Source organism: Rhinopithecus roxellana, chromosome 13, assembly GCF_007565055.1.
Source record: "Rhinopithecus roxellana isolate Shanxi Qingling chromosome 13, ASM756505v1, whole genome shotgun sequence".
Classification (NCBI taxonomy): Eukaryota; Metazoa; Chordata; class Mammalia; order Primates; family Cercopithecidae; genus Rhinopithecus; species Rhinopithecus roxellana.
Window position 1 is genome coordinate 20301907 of NC_044561.1, and position 9065 is coordinate 20310971.

The following is a 9065-nucleotide window of genomic DNA, read 5'->3' on the forward strand; positions in this document are numbered from 1 at the left end:
CCCCGCCATTCAGCTGGGGGCGGGTGTGGAAGTGGGGGTAGTGTCAGGGCCACCCAGCTCCGGACGGGAAGTCAAGTTGGGGGCGGGGTGAGGAGCCGACTCCAGAGAAGATCAAGCAGGAGAGGGAAGCAGAGGGGGCCTGGCCCGGAAGACGATGGTGTCCCACTGAAGACCTGGCAAACCTTCCAGATCCAGAGCGGCGTGTGCAGGCACAGACCACGGTAGGCTTTTCCCCGGGGCAGGGCCGGGGGTAGAGGCCAGCCTCCAAATTTATCCTCCACCAAAGCAAACATCGCTCACTCCCTTGTGGGTCGGGGGCATCTGGTGGCTCACACACGCTCCAGGCCTCAGTTTCCCCTTCTATGCAATGGGCATGGTGAGCTACGCCCCGAACACCTCTCTGAGGATGTCGAGGCTAAGCAGGAGAGAACAGATGCGAAAGTGTCATGTGGACATGTGAGGGTTTAAAGAGCATCAAAGGGTTAAAGGGCAGAGGAGAGAGCTCTGGACATGGTGGCTGGAAGGAGGCCTGGATTTGAATCCTGGCTGTCTGGGACCCTGGAGGGGTCAGTCATCTGGGGGTTTTGAGTCCTGGATTCCCAAGGGACACTCAAGTTCTCTTTTCCCCAGAGTAGTGCAGGGGGCCGAGCCCATGAAGACCTCGGTTTCCTTCTGATGGAGAGGTGGTTCCTGTATAGCAGGCTCCAGCATGTGTGGTCAGTCAAGTTCAAGGCCCCTGTGCACTGGCCTTGGGCCAGTGCAGGACTTGACTGCTCTGTGCCTCACTCACTGTGTAAAATGGATCTAATTATGGGATCACGGTGGCGAGAAAGGAAAAATATAGGTAAAATCCTTGCACGGAGCCTGACATGAGAGGGGAAGGGGCTTGACCCCAATCTTGCCATCAGCAGTTCCCGAGGCCTGGGGAGAGGCTTCCGAGGGGATAGGGAGACTATCTCCTGGGTGGGCCAGTCCTGGGTCTGGATGCTGGGGTTCCCTGGCACGCTGGGGCCGGGTGGGGGCCTGGGCTCTGCCCCAGGAGTCCCTGGTTTATTTTACATCTGTGGATCTTAATTGTCTCCTCTCCAAAACGGCGACTGTAATTCCCATTTGGAAGAACTGTCGTGAGGATCTGTAAATGGGAGCTGGGGAGAGGGGACATCCTGGAAGTCTGAGGGGAGTGGGAAGGGGCAGCAGGGCCAGGAGAGAAAATTTCTCCTCCCCCTCCTCCTCTTCCTCCTCCCAGAGCCTCCGCCACGTGGTCCTGGCACCCCCTTGTGGCCGGTCCTCAGGGCTTCCCCAGGAGGTGCTGGACACGGCATAGGCTCCTCCAAGACCCCCTCAGCGGTGCCCCCCTCTCCAGCCTTGGCCTGTATCTGCCCACCCCCCATTCTGAGCCTCAGGCATCCCCGCCCACCTCCTCAAATCCCCAAATGCCACCCCACCTGGCTCTGGGGGAGGCCCAGGCTGCAGGCTGGCCTGGGGCTAGCGGGGCCCTGGCCATGGGGCCTGCTGCCCGCTGGGCAGTGGGGGGCGCTGCAGCCCGTGGTTTGGAGCTGGGTAGGTGGTTGGGTGTCAAATGCTGGTCTAGGAGCCCTGGACCTGGACTTCCCCCAGCCCTGGGCCCAACTTTCCTGGGGACCTGGGTCTCTCTCTATATCCCCCACCACTGCTCCCCACAAGCCACTCTTTAAAGAACCTTTTCTTTCTTTCTTTTTGTTCCCCTGTGTTTTTTTGTTTTTTGTTTTTTTGAGACGGAGTTTCGCTCTTGTTGCCCAAGCTGGAGTGCAATGGTGTGATCTCGGCTCACTGCAACCTCTGCCTCCCGGGTTCAAGCGATTCTCGTACCTCAGCCTCCCGAGTAGCTGAGATTACAGGCATGCGCCACCGCGCCCGGCTAATTTTGTATTTTTAGTAGAGACGGGGTTTCTCCATGTTGGTCAGGCTGGTCTTGAACTCCTGACCTCAGGTGATCTGCCCACTTCGGCTCCCCAAAGTGTTGGGATTACAGGCATGAGCCACCACGCCTGGCCCCAGAGAAGCTTTTCTAGACACTTTGGGACTCATGGACTTATCTAGAAAGGGAAACTGAGACTCTGAGAAGCTTCCTTCTGGAATTCTCACAAGCAAATCAGGACTGAAACCCAGGGTTCCCAGCTCCCTGGGAGGCCACCAGTCCACATACTATTGGGAATGTGCCACTAATTTGCTGTGTGGCCTTGGAGAAGCGACTTCCCCTCTCTGGACCCCATAGCTAAGATAATAACAACACAGCCTGGTGCAGTGACTCATGCCTGTAATCCCAGCACTTTGGGAGGCCGAGGCAGGAGGCTTGCTTGAGCAGGTGTGATTGAGGCTGCAGTGAGCTATGGTGGCACTACTGCACTCCAGCCTGGGCAACAGAATGAGTTCCTGTCTCAAATAATAGCAATATCAATAACCAAGGCATGTCTTCCGTGCTGGCCAGCCTTTGTGGAGGACATCGCTGACCTCACAGGTTGACAACACTGTTCCCCCAATTGGTAGACATTGGAACTGAGGCCTGAGCGATGAGGCCACCTGCCCAAGATTGCACAGTTTGTAAGTGGCCGAGGTGAGCCTGGACCTGGGGTCTGGCTGATTCCAGAGTCCACTTAGTCTCCCCCGCTCCACGGCGCAGCCTCATCTCTTCTCCGAGCTTTTCCTTTATCAAGTGGGGACGCTGAAGCCAGTAGGGGCCAAGACAGGCCCTAAGTCCTCCACCCCCACCCGGCACGTGGGAGGCACAGGCCACTGTCCTCCCTCTGCAAGGGTCCCCTGCTGCCAGCCCTCTGGCTAGGGTGGACTTAGGAGAGACCTTGACAGCCGAGAGGTTCACAGAGAATCTGGCTCTCTGGACAGCCCACCATGAATGACACCAGGCCCAGGCGTTGGTCCCACCCAGAAAGGGAGGAGATGGAAACAGGGTCCAGGGGTGGGGTGGGGGCGGAGGCTCGGCTGGGCAGAAGATCAGAGCAGGATTGTGTCATGCAGTTCTGTGGCTTATCAGCCACCGGGCGGCCTGGTCCAGGCAGAAGGAGGGGCTCTCCGGGGAGTGACTCTGCGGGGACCCCCTTGGGCCTGGCTGCTCAGACCACACCTGGGCCTCCAGGGTCCTGTTTTAGGGAGGCTGGGGGTAGGGGGCTGGGGTGGAGACCTGGCTCCGTTACACACTGTGTGACCCGGCACAAATCATTCCACTCTGTGAGCCTCAGTTTCCAAGTCTGTCAAATGAGGATTAAAATGCCTCCCTCAGAGAATGGGGGTCAGGACTTGAGCCCAGGGGCTTCTGGTGAGCACTTGGTAATGCTTGGTTTTGTGGGGAGCGGATGGGAGAGAGGCTTATGAAAGCCTTGGGGGCCTGAGCCCCAGGAAGGGCACTACTCCAGGCTGGGAGGGTCCTGGAGGTCTGGGGGGGACCCAAAGGTGCAGGAGGTGGGGGACAGGTATCATGCCCCAGTTGCAAGACACAGAGGGAGGCCTGGCCCCTGCAATCCCAGGTCCCACCAGCGGCTCCCCAACCTGGCCCCATCCCTCCCCTCACCCCAGGAAGCTCACTCTTCCTTCTCTTCCCAGGGAAGAGGATAGTCCAACCTCAGCCAGGTCTCGCCCCTCCATCCTCCCCACCCAGTGGGATGGGACCACTTTATTCTTTCCATGTCATCACCGTCGCCAGGCCGGAGGCTCCCATCACCCTCCCACCCACCATCCTCAGAACAATCCCTCAGGCTCCCCTGGGCACTGGGACGGGTCAGGGTAGCCCCAGTGTGCTTGGCGGGGGGAGGGAAGGGAGAGAAGGCCAGGGCCACACCTCTGCACGGCCAGTTTCAGGCTGAATAGGTCCTTGGGCCGCTTCCTGTTCTGTTTATGGCCTCCGAGTCCAGGAAATCATTGAGTGACACGTCCCTCCTTTACCCCCCAGCCCCACAATTATTTAATAGGGGCCGCTGTGGTCTCTCTTTTGGAAAATCCAGTGGGAGAAGAAAGCTGTCAGCTCGCCTCTGACATCAGCTTTGTCCCTGTGCCAAGAGTCAGGGTGGCCAGGGCGGTGTGGGGAGGAGGGGCTGGGGCGGGGTAGGGAGGAAGCCAGCTGCTGGTGGCCCCTGTGACGTGAGGCTGCCACATGGTTCCCAGGGGCGGGGGTTGGAGGGCGAGGAGCAGGGATTGTTGGAGACACACGCCGGGGCACACGCAGACCTGGAGGCTCAGAAATGCACGTGTGCACGCCCAGGGTTAGACCTCCCTGCTCACCTAGCCCTCGTGCCCAGGGATCCACATTCCCACACAAACTCAGGCAGACACAAGGCCATACACACAGTCGCACTGGCTTCATGCCCATGGGCACGTGCGCACACAAACACACACACAGACACACTCACACAACCACACAGAGAACTCACAAGAGCAGCCAGAGATGTGCACCATCTGCTCTCTCTCAGACACACAAAGCAAAAGGTACAAGCAGATCCACACACTTGCACACACCACACATGCACACACGGTACCAGACACAGGCATGCACACAGAGGCACTCACTACACACACATGCTCAGGTAAATGCCCACTCAGACTCAGACAGACAGGCAAACACACTCAGCCACGTCCCAGGGCCACAGGGAGCCCAAGTGTGCGCCCTCTACTGCGGGCTGGGGCTCTTGGCCTCGGGCTGCCCTGGAAAGGTGGCTGTGGCCACTTCCTCTTCCCGCACCCTGCGGTGAGGATGAAAGGCTCCCTGGTGGAGTAGGAAAGAAAGGCCTGTGACTGTCCTGGGCTCCACCCAGGTGGGATGGGGCAGGGCAGAGAGCCCAGGGGTCTGAGGCTGCGGAAGGGAGTGGACAGTGAGCGGCTGGGCTCTGGGAGGCCTTTGTCATGGCACAGGGTGCTGCCAGGTTCCCCACGTTGAGCACCTGCTCAGCCCCGCCCCATCCTACCCTGCGGCACCTCTGGCCCATTCCAGAGCTGGAAGGGAAGTCAGGAGCCCCATGAGACACTGCTGAGTGACCTTGGGCAAGTCACTCCTCAGCCCCTCTGGGCCTGGCTTTCAACATCGATACCAGCGGCTTGCAAATGTTTTTGACTGCCACCCACAGTAAGAAATACATTGCACCTTGCAACCAGATGAGGATGCAGATACAGACACACACAGGCAACCGGAAAAAAAAGTTTCATGGAGCAATCCTCGCCCTGGCTCTGGGCGATGCTAGGTGATTTCGCTATTCCATTTCCTTTTTGAAAGTGTTGGTGGCAACCCTCTCATTGAATCCATGGCCCTCGAAGAGGCAGAGGCCCGCAGTATGAAAACACTGCTCTCTCTACGTCTGCCTGCAATGGTCTCAGGCTAGTTCGAGATTCCGGGAGAGCCTGGGGGAGGTAAAAGTGCTTGCAGAGTCTCAAAGGCCATGCTCATGAAATGCTGATGGCTGAGGTAGACAGCAAACCATTCTACAGAGCCCTGGGGGGGACCGGCCCCACGCAACGCCACAGCCAGGCCTCTGGTTGGCCCTGCCAATGATCAGGGGCTGCTGCTTCCCTTGCAATTTCTATCAGAAATGAAGAAAAAAAATGCAGTCACTCTGATTCATCTCCAGGGGGTTGATTCCTGACACAGTCGGTCGGGAAATGTCAGGGTGATGATGGGAGCAGTTGGCAGAAGGCCAGGGTGGCTTCTGGCTTCTCCTTGGCCCTGAGGGGATACTGCTGGTCGCTGCCAGAGACTGGATCCGGTAAGGGTGAGAAGGGGCAGGCGATAGGCCCAGCATCTGGACCTCAAGAGCCCCCAGAAGACAGCTGGGCTCTCCAGGGCCCAGAGATGGGGGGAGTACTGCTTATTTCCCCCGCAAGGCTCTGAGATGCTACCCACTCTCCTAAAACCCACACCAGACTCCATTAACTGAGAGGACCCAGGAGCCACCTCCTGCCCTGACTCTCAGACCCCACTGCGCTGACCACGGGACCCAGCCCTAACCCAAGCCCCTGACTCGGTCTGGGGTTTGAGCTCCTTCTTCGGCCATAGCCAGATCTTATTAGAATGGCTGCCACGCGTCAGGCGTTTGTCCACATTTCCCAGGAAACATCCCGGTGATGGCCCCACGAGGCTGTTACAACAGCATCCTCATTTGCAGAGGGGAAACTGAGGCTGTGAGAGAGGAAGGGCGGTGCCCCGGGCCACATAGCTGGTGGTTGGGGCAGGAGGGATTTGAACCCACACCACTGGGGTGAGAACAGTAGAGGCACGGTCCGCTGGTGGCATTACACTGTCACTCCTCAAGCATTGAAGAGTGTGGTGCTCTTGCCTTTTTGGCCAGGATGCTCAATTGGCTGGGCTGTGCCAGGCATTCCTGAGTTTCCCCATCTCCTCTGGCCACCCCTCACCAGCCCTGGGCCTGGGACCCACCCTCTGGACCCCCGCTTCCTTCCTAGGCCCACCTGAGGACTCTGCTCATTTTCCAGGTACCAGGGCCAGAGGGGCTGGGGAAGGAAGGAGGGAGGACAGACTGGGCAGCCAGGGGTGCCTGGAGCACTGTTTCTGGGTCACCGGTCTTGGGGAATTCCCCAGTGCCCGGAGAGCTGCTTACCTGGTGAGTAACCGCTGCTGGCTGCCCACACAGAATGCCTGACTGTGAGGGGACCTCCCGTCCCACCCCTGCCCATGCCACTGCCATGCTGCCCTCTCTCCTGAGAGCCCCGGGGTCCAGGAAAGAGACAGACAGGCAGGGGGCTGACCCCACCCCCGCACCCCCCCACCCTGGGACTTTGCAGGGGGCGGCTGGTGATTCAAGCCCCTCAGAGCTGAGTTTGTCTCCTTCCTTCTCAGTTGGGGCCTGGGGGTGAATCAGCTTCTGGGGGCGGTAAGGCCAGGTCAGCTGCTGTTCTCAGATCAGGCTTGGGGTGGGGGTGGTGAGGGGCCAGGAAGGGGGCTCTAGGGGAGTGAGCACACTGCCCTGCCAGCCCCCTTCCACAACCTGTCTGATCTTTCTGGGGCAGCCTTGAAGCTGGAGGCTACGTGGGTATCTTGCCTCGATTTACCATCAGCAGAGGCTTGAGAGGTCTTGCTCCTGCCCAGCCTTCCCCACTCAGCACCCTGGCATGGACCCAAGTGTCCCCATCTGTCAAATGGGGACAAGAACCCTTGCTTCACAGGGAGGTCAGCACAGTGGGTGGTGATATGCAGAGAGGCAGCTTGCCGGGTGCCCAGAACCATGCTGAGCCCTGAGCCCTCAGAGAAAAACCCACAATGGCGGTACCATTATTCCCATTTTATAGCTGACGAAACTGAGGCCAGGAGGTGGTAGTGCCTTCCCCAAAGTCCCTTAGCTCATAACTGGCAGAGCCAAACCTCCAACCTGGTTCTGAATGAGGCCAGAGTCCATTCTTCAAACCCTCAGACCTCTTTGTCTCCTTTCCGTAAGAGACTTGGCACTGACGGTTTTTGGAAACTGTAAAATGCTTTCTCAAAAAATACTTAACCTCTATTCATGTCAAGGTATAACCCTGAGCCAGGTGCTGTCAAGAGTACAAGTGAGTCTCAGACCCCATTGAGCTCTCAAAGGTTGAGGAATAAGACTCGCCCCCACTTGAAACAAGAGTGGGTAGGACAAGGCCGATGTGAGCTGGTCGGGCTGTGGGAGGCAGGGGAAGCTTCCTGGAGGAAGGTGACCCGAACACACCTGCCATGCCCTTCACTCTCTGGGAGCAAGAGGTGCTGCAGGGATTGCTGTGGCCTGCAAGACAGAAGCTGGGGTTCCAGACCTGGCTCTGTTGTTAACTCTTTGTGTGAGCCACACATAGTATCTTCACCTCTCTGAGCCTCAGTTTCCCCATCTGAAAAATAAGCAGCTGTGATATTCCAGGAGAGACTTGTGGATGGCAGGTAAAAATCAGCAGAAAACAAGCAGCTGGGTAGCTGAACGTGCTAGAGGGTGCACTCACTTCCTGGAGAGCTGTGATGAGTTGGATGGCACAGCCACCTGGAGACAGCACTCCCAGGTTCTGGCCTGGTAACTCCTGCTCAATGTCAGGGGGTCCCATGTGGCTGGGACTGTCCCGCTCACCCTGAGACCGGTCAAATCCCCAACAGGCTCCAACTGCAGGAGCAGGACAGGCTGTGGATGAAGTCACAGCTGGAAGGGGCCAGGCTGGGGCTGCCACTCCAGGGTGGGGCCTGGGGTCGTGACCCTGGGAGCCAGCAGCCAAGAAGGGAGGGTGCCTTCCATGAGGGAGCCGGCCGGGGGCGGGGAACACACACACAGCATAGAGAGGGAGGGAAGAAAACAAACTCCCAGAGACCAAAGTGGGCCTGGAGCGTAGCCTGGGCGGCTGATTCCTGGGGGCCGCAGCCACGTTGCAGGCGGCACACGGACTTGCAGCTCCGAGACCCTGCCCGGCCTTCCCTCCAGAGGCCCAGAGCAGGTGGTGCCTGAACATGGACAGGAGGGGGAGGCTGGGCCTGGGGCACCGAGGGGCCCAGAGCACTTGGGGAGCACAAACCAAGTCAGGTACCGTGAGAGGAGGGGAAACTGAGGCACTGGAGGGGCCTCAGTCAGGGCTGGGGTTAAGTGGCCCTAGTGTCAGTGTCTTCTAGACCCTGTCCTCACTTCCTGTTTCCTGTGGGGTGGGGCTGAGATTAAACAGCGATCAGGGGTGGATTATAGGGCTGATGTGGGATCTGGCTTGCCAGAAGGCATGCAAGACTTGGGGGTCCACTTGGAAGGATGCAGGGGAGACACTGGGCAGCATGGTGGTGGATGTAGGGGTGGCTGCAGGAGAACTCTTGAGCCTAATGAGAGACTCAGGCCGGGTGATGGGGGTTTGATAGGTGGAGGCCACAGTGAGCCCCTGGTCACGTGGATTTGGGGTCCAGGTCAGGAAAGCCAGGCTGAGTTAGGTGACAGGGGTCTAGGTGATGTGGGATGGGGCTGGGAGCTGGTCCAGAGTTCACGTGCTCTGAGTGGTCAGGTCCTTGTGCAAGAGATGCTGGGGGAGGGGTAAGAAGAAGGGTTGAGTTGGGGTGTCCTGGGATGTGGGATTGCCTGAGCCAGGCCAGGGCA